The 16,633-nt window shown below is 36.5% G+C and overlaps 1 pseudogene across 1 annotated transcript; it reads right to left on the bottom strand.

Moving 5' to 3' along the window:
* Nucleotides 1-10,439: 10,439 nt before the first annotated feature.
* On the bottom strand, nucleotides 10,440-13,862 carry LOC149050999 (ficolin-1-like; annotated as a pseudogene). The gene is made up of 6 exons (XR_016183620.1): nucleotides 13,727-13,862; nucleotides 13,146-13,396; nucleotides 12,469-12,583; nucleotides 12,092-12,247; nucleotides 11,376-11,850; nucleotides 10,440-11,306 (listed from the first exon to the last, which is right to left on the bottom strand). The product of XR_016183620.1 is annotated as a ficolin-1-like (transcript).
* Between the last annotated feature and the right edge of the window lie 2,771 nt (nucleotides 13,863-16,633).

Genomic DNA, 16,633 nt, shown 5'->3' with positions numbered 1-16,633 from the left:
GAACGTATTGCGTGGCCGGAGCGCCAAATGATGTTAGCTTCAATGATGTTACGGCCATTGGACTTCTCGTCCTTATACTTCCGCTACAATCTGCAGGGAGAATCTTAGCAAATCCTTTATGACAATATAAGCTATATTTTAAGCCTTTTTTATCATTCTAACGGTGACGCGAACAGTAAGTAAAAAAAAATATTAAACAGAGATGCTTGTGTAGTCTTTACCGTCAGAAAGCCTATGATGAAGAAAAACAAACGTTTACCTAATTTCTATCGCTTAACTAGGCTGGCAGGTGCAAAGGAAATTTCCAAATTAAAACAGTTAGTTAATGAGACGTAGAAAATTGTGAAGACACGTCGGCAATAATGGTGGAGAAAGGATAAATCGAGAAGAACAGACGAACGTATTGCGTGGCCGGAGCGCCAAATGATGTTAGCTTCAATGATGTTACGGCCATTGGACTTCTCGTCCTTATACTTCCGCTACAATCTGCAGGGAGAATCTTAGCAAATCCTTTATGACAATATAAGCTATATTTTAAGCCTTTTTTATCATTCTAACGGTTACGCGAACAGTAAGTAAAAAAAAATATTAAACAGAGATGCTTGTGTAGTCTTTACCGTCAGAAAGCCTATGATGAAGAAAAATAAACGTTTACCTAATTTCTATCGCTTAACTATGTTGCCAGGTGCAAAGGAAATTTCCGAAATTAAATGTTAATGAGACTCTATCGTTTATTTAGTGGGGGGCTACCTGACTTGGCGGCCAAAAAGTGTCGACATTAAAGGCCAGAACGATCACGTTACAAAGTTGTGCCATAGTAGCCTTTTTATCATTCTAACGGTTACGCGAACAATAAATAAAAAAAAGGAAAATTAAACAGAGATACCTGTGTAGTCTTTACCGTCAGAAAGCTTATGATGAAGAAAAATAAACGTTTACCTAATTTCGATCGCTTAATTAGGATGGCAAAGGAAATTTCCAAAATTAAAACAGTAAGTTAATGAGACTCTATCGTTTGTTAAGTGGGGTGCTACCTGACTTGGCGGCCAAAAAGTGTCTACATTAAGCGGCCAGAACGATCACGTTACAAAGTTGAGCCATAGTAGCCTTTTTAACTCGTGAATTGCGCGCATGCGCAAGAGCGAGTTATAGATACGATGTGGGGAATGCCATTCGCTCGCTCGATTGGTCGATTCCTGTAAACTTTTTTAGGCTTTTGAGTGCATTTGATAGTTTTTGGCGAGCAATAAACAGACGAAATGGCGATCTTTGTTGCTAAGAATAGTGGTGGGCTGAAAAAGAAGCCAATGATAATCTTAAAAGAGTTTTTTTTTTTCGTTTTAGTTTCAACAAGCGGCGCCAGCGACTGGCAGGCATGCAAGGATTCACACTGAAATAACAGAACAACCTTGGTTTTTCATAAAAAATTGAAAATATCACTTACTGCGAAGCGCTCGGAGTTTACAGATGTTCAAAAGCTTTTTCTGTTATGGCGTGAGATTGAGGACAAAATTGATCATTACGTTTCGTCGCGTGTGTTTTTCCTGTGTGAAGCAACAGAAGATGCCGGCGACTGACGAAATAACAAATTAACACGAAAATCAAATAACACCTAAACAAACAATTTTAGCTACCGATTTTCAGTGAATTTTTAAAGAACAATTTTCTTTTAAGTTTCAAGACAATTAGAAGATTCAACATACATACAACGTACTAAAATGCGAAAGATACACACCACAAAATTGATAAATAGGCCCGAAATGAAATTCTATCTTGTTATTGATTATACGTTGCCTAGCACGTGACTTAAATCTACCCATGCGGAGATCCAAAATGACGGTGGCAGGCTTGGCTTAGTTATATCACTCAAAACTCGTTCTCGTTTGTCTCATTTCATAAAAAGGGAATCGTTAATGTTTTCATTAAGACAGTATTGCCTTGATTTTCTAATATTTACAACGAAAGACAGTAAATTTCACTTTTCACCCACATTTACTTCCAACCTTTTCTTTTGAACCAGAAACAAAAATGATAGACGTTTAAAACACATGACATCATCCACCTTGTCAAATGTAATAGCATGATTATTTCAATTGTAATGCCTTCTTATTCCAACGTTACTTTGTTTCTTTGCTACATTAGCGAACACTGAACTACTGCTCGTACTCTTGATATGACAATCAACCACAAAATTCCCTAAACCAGATAACATTAAACATAGTCTAAAAAATCATGTGTCATTTCACGAGTTTGCTCACAGAGCACTTTGATTATCATTCTAACGGTTACGCGAACAATAAATAAAAAAAAAAGAAAATTAAACAGAGATGCCTGTGTAGTCTTTACCTTCAGAAAGCTTATGATGAAGAAAAATAAACGTTTACCTAATTTCAATCACTTAATTAGGATGGCAAAGGAAATTTCCAAAATTAAAACAGGAAGCTAATGAGACTCTATCGTTTGTTAAGTGGGGTGCTACCTGACTTGGCGGCCAAAAAGTGTCTACATCAAGCGCGCAGTCAGAACGATCATGTTACAAAGTTGTGACGTAGAAAATTGTGAGGACACGTCGCCAATAATGGCGGAGAAAGGATAAATCGAGAAGAACAGACGAACGTATTGCGTGGCCGGAGCGCCAAATGATGTTAGCTACAATGATGCTACGGCCATTGGATTTCTCGTCCTTATGTTTCCACTACAAACTGCAGGGAGAATCCTAGCAAATCCCTAATGACAGTATAAGCTACATTTTTAGCCTTTTTATTATTCTAACGGTTACGCGAACAGTAAATAAAGAAAAATATATTAAACAGAGATGCATGTGTAGTCTTTACCGTCAGAAAGCGTATAATGAAGAAAAGTAAACGTTTACCTAAGATCTTTAATCCAAGATCTTCAATTGCATAGCTTGTTCACATCGCTTCTGGCACTCTTAGGACAGATGAGTATCGATATTTAAATATTTTTTTCAAAAGATTTAGCAAAGCTGTCACATTATTTTCGTAGCCCATAAGCCTCCCGTGGTGTGTTTCGCCCGCTTTCGGCAAGGATCTTCAATTGCATGGTTTGGTTACATCGCGTCTTGCATCGCGCAACATTTCGCAAAACGTATGAGAAATGAGAATCTTCATCAGAGGTCAAAATAGTCACCCTGGATAGAACCTTCAAGGAGGCCCGGTCCAAAATAATTTAAGATAAAGTTTTCCTTTCCTTAGCTTTCTTTGCCCACTTTTCATTTCTTTTGTTTTTTTTTGCAATTTGAAATAAATAAGTGCTTGTAAATTTTTTAAAAGACAACAAATTGCACCCGCCTTACGGGCTTGTGCAATTTTGTTAGTCTTTGAAAAAATTTACTCGTGCTTATTTATTCCAAATTACACCCTATATTATGTAATTACCTATACAAATAATGCCTACTAACTTATCAACCTAATACGCAATAATTCCTACTAACTTATCGTACCAGATCACTTTGAAAAAGCGATCTTGTACAAACGCCAGTTCTTTTTACTAACTTCCATTTGATAGAATTATTTAATAGAAGCATCTCTTGGAATCAATTATTTTTATTATATCAAAGCCTTGGAATACTGTAGGAGACTAACGATATGATCTCACAACATTTTTCCATTGCGTGACATTCTCAGAGAAACAGGAAATCAGCGATGTAATACCACAGGAGCTTTACCGAGGTCATGATATTATGGTAGTTGAAAAATCAGCAGGCGGCTGATGCATCTTGATAAAATCAGCTCCTGAGAAGAGAAAGATATATATCCTATTAAACGTTTTGGTGTGAGGGGTAGCTGAGTACTTTTACGATTCGTGCCAAATTTTGACAAGCCCGCAGCGCGTGTCAAAATACAAACAACGAGTAAAAGTACTCAGCGATAATACACACCAAAACATTTAACAAGTTATTTATTATCCAACTGCTTTATTTTTAATGCACTTCTATAAGGCAGGAAAAGCGAAGCACACAGAGAAGCGGTTTGTGACATAATCTTGCATAATGTTCGCGTCGGATTGGCTTATGAGACGTCAACTTGTCACAAGGTTTCAAAACGATGCACAAATCGTGCACATTTGAAAGTACTGCAAGTACAGAAGTGTTCATTTATCGATGAAAAGTGATGAATAATTTATCGCCAGTGACAAAGCTTAGTATCTACCGTGAGACAAACTCTTAAAGACATGGATGATCTCTAAGCATACAAAAAAAAAGAATCTCTCAAAACTACATTTAATTTTCATCACCCGTTTCAATCACATGGCGACGAAGCTCCGCAGGAATCGCTGCCAGCTCTTGAGAAGCTGAGGGCTGTGAACCAAGAACAATGTTGCAGATATTAAATACGGCACCAGAGAAGACAAGTGCAGCCGACCTGTCAAACACGTTTTTTTAAAGTACAAAATAACCAGCTGTCCAGTAACTGTATAATATCGCAGGGTATTTGTACTCTATTCGCGTGTTATTTGTACTCTACTCTGTGCGGTTGGATAATAAACCCAGATACTAACCAGTTTATTTCATACCACAATTGAAATAGTGGTTTCCCACGCGTCGGAATTGATGGTGTACGACACTGTCTATGAAAAAGATATTGTAAGGGCTCATTCGAGCATTTGACAGGTTTCAAGAGAACAAAAAAAGAGGATTTATCTCTGGTAACTTTATTGACTGGATAAACACGCCATGTCTGGTTAAAAAAAAGACGAGTAAGGCAACTGCGAAAATTTGACAAGCTTTTTTTGCCATACAAAAAGTATTAGGTCGTAAGTTGTCATTTTTATAGTTTGATAAAAATGGATTGACTGTTGTCAAACATTTTGAAAGTCATTCAGCTGTAGCAATGCCTTGGACACCTGAAATAGACAGCACTTGTATGTAGACCGCCACTGCTGTGGCGTGACACCATATTTCTTGTTTTTTTTTCTCATTCTAGTTTTGTATGTTATAAAGTCCATAAGCATAGCTAGTTGTACTATTTTCGTGAATATATATTTTATCATCAAAACAGCTGAGTGACACTTTATTGATTTCTTAACTTCCAAGCTGATGATTCTGACTTCTAAATGGTTTTCATCATATGACGTATTTCTTTGCTATGAAATAGTATATTTTTATGGTCTTTATGTTTGATGTTCCCTCTTGTAATATTTTTCTTTATTCCTTTAGCTGTTCTATCCCTTTTTTCATTATCTTTTGTACAAGAGTGTATTTTTTATCTTAGACCCAAGAATTCAATTATTTGTACGTCAAAAGTCTTGTCTTTGAAATTTTCAATCACTTTCTTATTTTGTTAATTTTTTCATTTATTTTTAATTTTTATTTATTTATTATCATATTTCAAATACAAATTACAGACATAATTAAAATTACTACACAAAAACAAGGGGGGTTTGGCCAACAACAGCCTCGCAATTCCTCTTGTCAGCATTTTCATTATAATTGTTTTAAAACGATGTTAATTATATTAACAATATCGAAACATTAAAATTACTGTACAAAGTCACTATCACAATGAAGTTAAATACAGTTATTATTGGGAAAACTAATACAATAATTGTAATTATTACTGATGCAAAGTGAAAGAGAGAAACACCCAAGATAAGAGTGGAAAGTTTTTATTCCATTTCTTATAGAAAGTTCCCAAGTCTTTATTTCTTGAGGCAATGTATTTTTTCTGTTTGATGATTAATTTTGACTTTTAGTTTGAAACTGTCTATATTTGGATGTGCATGCGTCCTTCTGCAATCCAAGATATGCATTTTTCCGATTAGAATGAAATAATTTAGTAAAGGGCATGAGAGTGATGTAATACCTATTATGATATCTTGAAGGCTGAGAGCCATAACTTGTTTTGTTATTGCGAAATAATAATTTTCGAAATGTTTCCGAAATATATTCGAGTAAAGGCAAAAGAAAAAGAGGTGATGTAATGTTTCTGATTATTTGTCTTTATCACTTTCTTATTGGTTTTTTCGAAATATGTTGAGTTTTCAGGGTAATCAATATTATATACACATCTCCGGTTTCGATTTCATATGTTAGACTGTCTGTGTCTGTAAAAATGCAATCTTGCTTTTCTTCTATACTTCTTTCTAATATAATTATAAAGGAGATCATACATTTATGTCTAGAAAGATCAAGAATACACATATCTACATATGCCGGCGTTTAAGAGTGATTAATTCTTTGATCTTATGAACAGCTCTAGATTCTCATGAAAAATTTGTGATGACACTTAAGTTGGCTTCGAGCTATATTTTCATAATTTTTTTTATCAGTTACAAGTTTAACGTTTACCCATTTGCGAACATTCTTTACAGTTTTTACCAAATACGCTGTTATTTATAATCTTGTAGAAGTCTTTTACAAATGAATTTTTAGCGCTTGTTCTCTTGTTTGTATCAAAATCTATGTACTGTTTCAGCCACGCCGACTGATTGCATCGTAATGCTCGATGAATCTCTTTAATCTAACCCCAAATCAAGATATCACTCTAGTTTTCTTCAAATAAGTACATACTTTTCTTTGTCATTTAATGATGGAACCAGCTTTTTGACTTGAGCCGTTGATATATTGTATTTGTGTCTTATTTCTTCACAATAATTTGAAAGCATGTCCTTTGTCACATCGATTTTTTCTGCTGCAAGTGGATAGTCATCGTTAATCTCATGTAACACATCAGGATATTCAAGATCAACTTCCAATATTAAACCTTTTTCACTGCCTTCTGTGTGTTTTTCTAAGTTGATCTTTCTAATTTCTACTTCCTGTGCACCATTTAAATTTATCATTCGGTAAACATTGACTCATAGCCCAACCATACAGATTATCAGCATCGAGATACACGATATACTTTAACCCTTTAACTCTCAGAAGTGAATAACATAGAACTTCTCCCCATAATATCCATACATTATCCCGCAAACAGGTATGGAGAAGACTCCAATTTATTTGGTAGAAGTTGTTATCTAGATCTAACACCTATTTCTCACATCTGGTTCACATGGAAATGTGTAGCAGTCAGAGGGAAGAATGAACAATCAGATCTTGGGAGTTAAAGGGTTAAGGACGCCTTCTCATCATATTTCTTCATGCATTTTTCATTTTCTTTTCCGAATCTGTTGGCTATGTATGAAATAACACCTCTCATTCCTTTTTCAACAAATTGAAACATATCCATATCTATCATTAGCTCCAGTTGGATGCTAGTCATTTTCAATATAGCATCCCCGAGACAGTCCAGGACTTGTAAAATAGTGGCAAGGATCTAGTTTATAGTATTCACTGACACTGAAATAAAAAATTCATAGTGGATCCATTGACACCCTCAGTTCAAGCAGGTCGCATTTTGCTATGGTCTATTATGAATTGATTGTCAAACAACGTGGAAGTTATGAAATTCATTTTAGAGACGGTTACAAAGGAGGCGCTGCAGATGTCATACTGAAAAAAATACAAGAGCTTATTGGGGTCAAATTCGTTCTAATTATTAGGGTTAACAATTCAATAACTCTTGAAATTTCCACAGGTGAACTAGATGGAATAAATAACGGTATTTTTTTTTATTCCAAAAATTGGCTAAAAATTGTAATTTTTTAACTCAGTTCTATATAGCAATTGAAATGTTTTTTGATTTCGATCATATGGATAAAAAAATTGATGAAAGTCAATTAGACGAGATTAAAACATTATAACGATTTTATGATAAATTAGTTTTTAGCTACACAGGAGAGCGTGCAAATATTTCAAAAAATTGAATTTAGCGTGTAATTTATTTTCAGCATCTCATGTTGAACACAATTGAAAGTGACATGACACTCAACTCAACTGTATTAGGGACCATACCTGGAGCTGGTGTTTTACCATATCAAACTCTATCCCCCATGCGACGAACATTTGTTTTTCTCGGCTCCAGGTGTACGCAACCACTTACCCCACGTAATGCGCATGCTCTCCGTTACGAATTTTCCAAATGGCGGACAGGTCAAAGAGGGAAATTAAAAAAACAAAGCGATTTTGCAATGAATCCTCAACATACACCCTCGTTAGAAAGGCGAATGCACGGAAGAAAGATACAAAACTGTATGATATTGAGATCGATATGATATTAAATCGATACCGAGGGCCCGTTTAATTGCCTTCCGCCACGATTATTAGCTTTCTTGACAGCTTTCTGGAGACAGAATACTTTCTTTCTGAAGACTTTCTGATATGCGGCTATTGATTATTACACCTCGTATACCTGATTGCTCAAACACTTTGTTTACGATTGTTGAAAGGACCGACTCATGGTTCTCCGTCTTCGTCTTGACATTGCTTTGAAATAGTATAGACTTGAAAGCTGAAACGAAAAATTAATCAGGGAAGTTTACGAAAAATCCAGCAAACAAGCTTTAAAAAGGCATTTATTTAGACTTCATACTTCAACGAACTTCACAAATCTTACTTGTTTATCTTGTAAGTAAACGATGGCAGATTAATTCTCGGAGTGCTTTCTGAGTTTCCCGATCCCTCTCCTACTGCTTTCACGCTTACAAAACAGGAAAAATCAAAAGGAGAAAGATATAGCTGTTTTGAAACGCCATTTGACGAAGGTAAATCTGCTTTTTGTTCGACACTTTACATATCAAAACAAAGGAAATTTGTTCCTCTTTTTGATTCTGGCGGTACATTTTTAATTTGCGCCTTCGTAAAAGAGATATCACCCGAGACCCTTCGCTCGGTCGTGTTTTGATCAAAAACGCCTTGTTAATTTCACGCAACCGCTCGGAGAAAAGGTAAAAATGACGAGGGAAAAACTTAACCTTCAAGTTAGAAAATTAGCGAAATAGAAAGCCGCAATGTTATAGTTTAATATTTCAGAGGTACATCTTTCAGAGAATCCGCACGATGGTAAAACATTCGAAAATTTCACTCGATTTGAGTGGGGTGTTGAAGTGGGCGTGGTCACTACATTCATGTTAAGACTATTTGTACCCCATGAGTTTGATATGTTTAGACTAACGATGCAATCAAAAATTATAAGAAAAAAATCGCGCTATGTGGTTTAGCTTACACATCATATGACAAAATACTGGTTGATTTGCGATTGTTAATGAGAGTAAGCTGTGAGATGAACTGGATTTTTTGACACGTCTAAGGGTAGTTGATGATATTGTCAATGACATGTATCCTCCGGTAGACAAATGGGATAAACAATATTCATAAAAATTTATCTCAAAATAATTGTTTTGATATCATCCGCAATTAGTTTTTGAATTCCACTCCAATATTTCTTGTAGAATTGTAATGTTCTTTTTGATTTGGATATTAGTATGCTTTTAGATTGTAATTTAATCATTTTGAATATTCGTTTTAGTTTACCGTTAATATTTATCATCCGTTAGCGCTCACTACTAATTTGAGGTAATACACTCTCAATATTTTCAAAAATCTCTCATATCTTATTTTTAAAGTGGTCTGGTGCCGCCAATTACTATACTACAGAAGATAACATGACTCCATGCATGTTTGAAGCGTTTTGGCAAACTCTTCAGTGAAGTGTCGGCTCAAGGTTTATTATTATTAGTTATGAAGAATTTTAATAACCTAGCAGCGACGAACGGAAACGAAACTCAGAGTTAGGAATCCGTTATTGACTTCTATTACCTGGGATCTGCGGCAACTGGTCTTGGGACTTGCTTTTTCAATTAATCACGAAACTCTCAGACAATTCAAAAGGGGTAAAGGGTGTAGAGTTGAGCCGGGCCAGTCCAGTAGTCCAAAAGTTTCTGTTTCTTCACTACTGCGACGATACGTTTTCGGCCGGGACGGTAAAGTTTCCCTGTAATTTGTCGTGTGATCAACTGCCATCGATCATGGACAAAACCTTTCAACTTTCTATTGAGACTTCCGCATAGTCCTTATCCAGAGATACATTAAAATACCCGTTCTGAATAACGTTCGTGAGTGGTACAGCAGAGAAATAACAAGAACACGCTGGGGACAGATGAATATCGATATTCATCTAAAAGGTTAAGGCTGATGTTGTTCAGTTTGAGAGGATTTAGCGATAGGTGTCATAGTCTTTTCATATCCCAAAGGCCTCTTGTAGCGTGTTTTCGCCGGCTTTCGTCTAGGACTTCAATTGCATTGTTTTTTTACATTGCTTCTTGCACCGCACAACATTTCGCAAAACGTTGAGAAATAAGAAACTGGGTAGAATCTTCAAGAGAGCCTGGTCCAAAATCATTGAGGGTAGATTTTTCTTTTTCTCTAGCTTTTTTTGCCCACTTCAGTTTCCTTTCGTTTGTTTTTCGTAATGAATTTATGGATTTCGTTTTAACATATGTAAATGATGCATGTGTAGTCCTCCCCGTCAAAAGTTTAAGAGGAAGAAAACATACGCTTGTTTTTAAATTTTTATTGCATAACTACGCTAGCAGGTGCAAAAATGTTGTCCGATTTGAAGCATTATACGCAATACAATATGGTTTTTTTCAACATTACCGGTCAGTATCTGCCTGTTACTATATAGGTGTTAAATTTATTTCTAAATTGCACAAGGGTGCGATGTTTCCCCTTTTTTCAAGAAAACCCTATATTTGCGGAACGAGGATGAATTTATATCTTTCTTAATACGATGGGTCTAAAAGAAGCGTTAAACAAATTTGTTTACTTTCTATGAATGCCGCTTAACAAACAAAAGCGTTATTGAAATAGTTGTCTTGAAATACACTTTGCCTCCTCAGTGATTTAGTAAGAAATCTCAAAACGAGTCGAATTTTATCAAAGTTTAAATCAACACGCATTACTGCTCCCAACAAAAGTTTCAGTCTCTAGACATATTTTACATAGGATGTCATTTTCTTAAAGTTCATATTTTGGGATAAACTATAACGAATAAACACAAATGTTGAATTTAATAAAGGCCTCTAAGTCAGAGAGGTGCGGCAAATCTAAAAACTAACCAGCTTTTTCACAGTGAGGGCCCTAAATTTGCCAATTTGACTATACCAGATATTCCGGGCCTACTACTCTTAACATTAACTACTGTTAGCTTTAATTAAAAATACTTTACGTCTATGATGGTACTCCAGCATGAAACTGTGAAGCACAGCTTTTAGCACCATTTAGTTATTTTCTATTTGAAGGCTTCATTTTCATCTCGGTACGTTTCAGTGAGTATGAATTTCCTCTGAAAGAATTCCAAGAGACACCATCTGCATACGAATCATTGAATGATCCTCCATGATATAAGCCGTTGAGGTTAGAATGGTGACAATGCCTGTACCACCAGTCAGTCTCGTAATCACTAAGTCCAAAATCGTTTCAGTTACCGGTAATCATCCCATTAGTCAATTAGGTTATCAATTCTCTATACACATGGGATTTTGGATTATATTTAGTTGCTCTTTGTGGTTATGATCTCATTTACCTTAAGGAATGTCTCCCAGCCATGCAGTCACCAGCGGTACCTCTGTAATCTCCAATCAGAAGCTGATACTTGTCAGCCTCGTCTGCCATCTTAAAAGTATTGTACTCAGCGTAAGTGATGTTCCCTTCAAAGTCTTCCAAGTCAACTCTCAGCATGACGTCATCGGAGTCTGTCAAACGGTGTATATTGTCGTTTCCAAGCCAAAACTCGCCACTCAGATTTCCAAAGCCGTTTTTGTAGGATTCCCATCCACGATAGAAGTCAGCAGAGCCGTCCAAACGTCTCTGAAAAACGGTCCAACCTCCACTTTCCGTTGTCATGTCACACAACACTTGGATTGAATTGCCACCATCTGGATTGATGGTATATACGCCACTAGAATTCCAACCGTCTCGAAGCAGTTCGGCGCAGCTTTTTCGTTCTATAACAATAGAATAGTGGGAAAAAAGGAGTAAACGAAAAAAACGGAACCGAAGTTCTCGGTTCCTTGAAAGTGCTTAACTGTTTGGCTCCTAGATGTCTCGCTGAACTTTTCTTTAGAAAGAGTGGTATTACTGAATACAGTCTCGGGGGATCCTCTATCCCACTGCAGTTGCCTTTATTAAAATAGATACTCTACCTACTGGAGTAGAAACTAATTTGTATTCCAACTGAAACAAAACTCGATAAATATTCACTTTCATTTAGAAACCCATCGCCTTTATATCCATCCTTACACGAACAGCTGTATGACCTTTCAGAATTGTTACATATGGCGTTCACGTGACAGGCATGGTTCCCGTCTGTGCACTCGTCCAATATACAAAATGTCAACTTACCTCCAGCATTACTGATCGTTTGACTCAATGAAATTTTGTTTTGATGTTCCCCCTACAACCCGTGATTGATCGGGAGTGTGCCTCGTGTTTTAACTTCGATGTGTCACTCATAAATTTAAAATGCTATAAAACTCTTCAAAAACTCTCTCTTTGAAAACCGATGAAGGAAGCGATCACAGGTTTATGTAGTAGGCAATGCCAAACTTATTACACTCATTCACCTGTTTCGCACTTGTCTCCAGTAAATCCCGGTGAACAAACGCAGAGATAGGTTTCGTGTTCAAAATCTGAATAACATCGTGAGTTTGGAGGACACTGAGCGGTACCACATGGATTCTTTCATAAAATGCAAAAGAAAATATATGGAAATTAAACAAAAAGAACCAGCTTGTATTGGTTTTCCGCAAGATGTTCAGAAGACAAAGAGATCTTTACATGAATAAAGGTATCAAATAAAGAAAAGATGGAAATATTTCGTCGTTGATTGGTTAACGTTTCTAATTGAATGTGGAAAATTTTCCAAATATCATCCTACACGCAACCTCTTGGCAGGATAAAAATTTTAGCAGGAACTCACAGCTACTACATTTACATAACGTCTAATCTGGCCCAATCGGCTCTGCCCGCACTGTAATATGACCATAAGTCACTGTATTAATTTAGTTTTACAACTTGAAGCAGGCAACGACAAAATACAGAGTTAGCGAATTTTTCTTGATGTCAAATCAGAACGTAAGCCATTACACACAATTTCCATTGCTGTCAAGAGGTTTTTCCAAGCTTTGTGACGTTTTGAGCCAACATTTTGTGGTCCAAAAATCAAGAAACTCATCTTTATGAAAAAGCAATTTCTCTATTTTCATGTTATGCTTTTCACTACACCCCCTCCCCATGATACCTTTGTTGCGCGGTAAACGGAGCCTTGCCGTACCCTCAAGTCGTCTGGATCTCTAACACCTTCGGAATCACTCAGCTCACACAAGTAGCCACCTTCCTCATTTGGACCAAAGTTGTATGATTCACACTTGACTTCAATGAAACACTGTATTTCACAAATCTCTGCTGTCTTTGCTCTCGGTGTGCTGATCACGTGATTTAGGAGAGCCTTGTTTGCAACTGGCTCTTCAAACTCCTTTGTTATGCATGGAACTATTTAAATTTCACAACACCGAACAACTATCAATTATTGATTTCTAAGAATTGCAAACAATTTCTGGTTTTTTTGTATGGATTCTTCATAAATAGAAAGGTTTCGATTTTAGTCAACAGCGAGACAATAACGATTAAAGTAAAAAAAAAGTGACGAAAAACAGTAAAGTTTAGCAAACAGTTGAAATCATTTAAATTGAACTAAAAATCTAAAACCTGCATTTATCTTTCAATGAATAAAAATTATGAAATAATTAACTGAATCTATATACTTAACTGAATCTATAGAAATAAGTAATTGTGTGGAAAATAAAATCATAATCCTCTTACCTACATCTGAGAGGCCACTCCACGAAAGCCTCTCTAAAACTACGAAAAGAAACATGATACATAACTGAAAACAATTCATAGAATCTAGGATGAACTGCAAGTAAATGAAGGGAACCCTTCTTTGAAGCCCTACAGGTTCAACGATTATTCTGTTATTGCCAAAGCCTGGCTCTATTGTAATGCATTACCAACAAATTTTGTCTGTGTTATGAGTGGCGGGTTAATCAACATTTAAAGAATGTTTAGGATATTGATGAATTCTCTTTTGTATTACCAGTAATATTTATGCTCGTTAATTTTTGATGCCCTCCTCACCCCAATGGAGAACTTTACTCCCATACCAGGTCTTTGAAAAACAAATTTAAAAAATTATTTCAAAGTTTTCTCTTCTTGTCACGGACAAACGAAAAAGCAGAAAATCTGAATCCTCCGTGAAAAATCGAATCTCCAACTGGATTCCGCGCTCTGATGCTCCACCACTAAGCCTCAAACTCTCTATCATGGGCTAGGTCATTAATATTTTCACATCTTACACCCGTCCTGCATTAAGCTAAGATCAGCGATGAACAAATCGTCATGTAAGAAAATGGCACAAGAAAACGACCGTGATAAGAGAAACAGAAGTGGATTCGAAAAGCTTTTGTCAGCCGGGGTGTGTGGATGAAGAACGATGTCTGCCTTATAACTTTAGAACCATAAAGGTGTACCCAGGGAAATTTAAGTGTCAGCATAGTGCTCTGATCCATTTACCGGATTTGACAATTTGACTGAGGATGAGGGTTAAATTTACAGAGATAGGAAGCTGGTATATGCAACGACAAAACATATACGGTAACCCATGTTATCTTAGCAGATTTTTTTTATATTTGGTGAGTTGAGGGATAATGAATGAATCCCGACAATCCTTCTATGGAACCATTAGGAAATTATCTCACATCCAAAACAAATGATACGATTCTCGCATTTTTTAAAGTTGAAGTAAGGGAAGAAAGCTTAAATTAAAGCCAGTTCTTGCCAAAAGCTTTTGGCGTAAGCGCAGGTCACCTGGCAAAAAGAATAACTAGTTATGACAAAGGAAAAAAAAGCCCTACAACTTACGACTGATAATGAAATAACTTGATTTCATAAATAATTCAAAAGCTTAAATGCGTGCGTCCGTCCAATTCGGGATGCACGCGGATAGTTGGGGGAGAACTTAGGTAGCTAGGATGCTCTCGGCTGCACCTCGAGCATCTAAAGCTCCCTAAGTACTCTTTGATTCCCTGTTACAGGTTGGAAGATCCAAATTTCGATGTAAAACCCAGATGCAATCACCACACAGCCAAAAGTTGTTATACCTGTGAACATTCAAGTGGTCACCTGTTGAGCTGAATGGCAGAAGTCTTGTCACGCTCCACAACTGTTGAAATTTTTTTATAACTTTTACTTTATCTCCCCCTCGCCCACATTTCAATATTCCTCGGTGTTTATAGGATGGATGGTAATTTCTTGCTAATATTTAGCAACATTACGAAGGGAAGACTTTCAACTAACCTATAAGAGATAAATGAAAATTTACCTTTAATTATGTCAACTGGAGGGTTATCGACCACCTTCTATGAAGGGGAGGCGAGCCAACTAGTTTTGCCACTCCTCGTAGGTGTCAAGGGTAACATATTTATTAACATAGATACAAAGATTTTTGAGCGTGAATATGTTTTCAATGCAATTGAACATTCTTTCAATTTTTCAAATTTAAAGTCCAACGTTTCTTTAATTGATCATGATCGGGAACTGACAAGAGTAAGGGTTATTCAAGCAGTCGACAGGTTCATTCCCTATTCGATCGTACCTTATTTCACAGATTTCATTTACCTCAGGGAAGTCCCCAGCCTCACAATCACTAACCGTGCCATGTTATCCTCCAATCAAAATTCGGCACTTATCAGCCTCATCTGCCACCTTAAAAGTCGTGTACTTGGCGTACTTGGCGTTCTTATCAAAGTTTCCATGTCATGTCTTATCATAACAACATAAGCGTTATTAGCAAGAAACTACTGAAAATTCCGTCAACGCAAAACAACCTTGAATAGGAGACGACGGGGGAGATGAATGAAAGCTAGAGAAAATTTTCAAAACGTTGTAAAGCTTTTCTAAGATGAGTCATCCACCTAACTAGTTACGATATTAATCACCATAGTATGTCTTACGTAAAAATCCAACGCAGCTAAACGATGTAGTCGTTAAATCCCCTAACACAATACGTTTGTCTGGGTTTTTCGTCTTGCACCGGAAAACAATGTTATTGAAAACAGAGAGGAGTACCTTTCAGTACCTTTCTTCAAAAACATAACTTTAGAAGAAAGTGGCAGTGAGATAAGATAAAGTGCTTTCCATGAATTCACCTTGGTACTCCACATATACAAAAAAAGTTGAGCCCAGCTGCTTTAGAATGGTTAAATTTTTGTGGCGTGCACGTGTGCACCATCAATCTGAATGGTGGCACCCTAGTGCAAGGGTTGTATGGCGTCAACTCTGATAATTAAGGTTATCTTTTATCTTGGATGGGACTGCTGCAAATACGGGTTTGGAAATGTCAGTTACGAGTTCTAGCTTGGGAACGACAATTTTCGCCGTTTGACATTATCTTGATTTTTGACCTGGAAGACTTTGTAGGAAAAAATCGCTTACGCTTTCGACTTTTAAGAAGGCAGACGAGGCAAATAGGTATAACAGCTTTTAATTGGAGGATAAAGCAATCCGGCGGATGGCAACACCGACGTTCATAGGTAAAGCAACTTTTAGTTGAGTTGTGATTGCTTTTAGTATTTACATTGAAATTTAGATTATCAACGTAAGAAAACGAAAATAAATACTTGCACTACATGGTAGGCGCAGAACGACTGGTTTGGGCGTAAGAGGTCACAA

The sequence above is a fragment of the Pocillopora damicornis genome, chromosome 2 (assembly GCF_964200805.1).
Source record: "Pocillopora damicornis chromosome 2, jaPocDami1.2, whole genome shotgun sequence".
In the NCBI taxonomy this organism is placed as follows: Eukaryota; Metazoa; Cnidaria; class Anthozoa; order Scleractinia; family Pocilloporidae; genus Pocillopora; species Pocillopora damicornis.
This window is presented reverse-complemented; position numbering and strand designations above follow the sequence as displayed.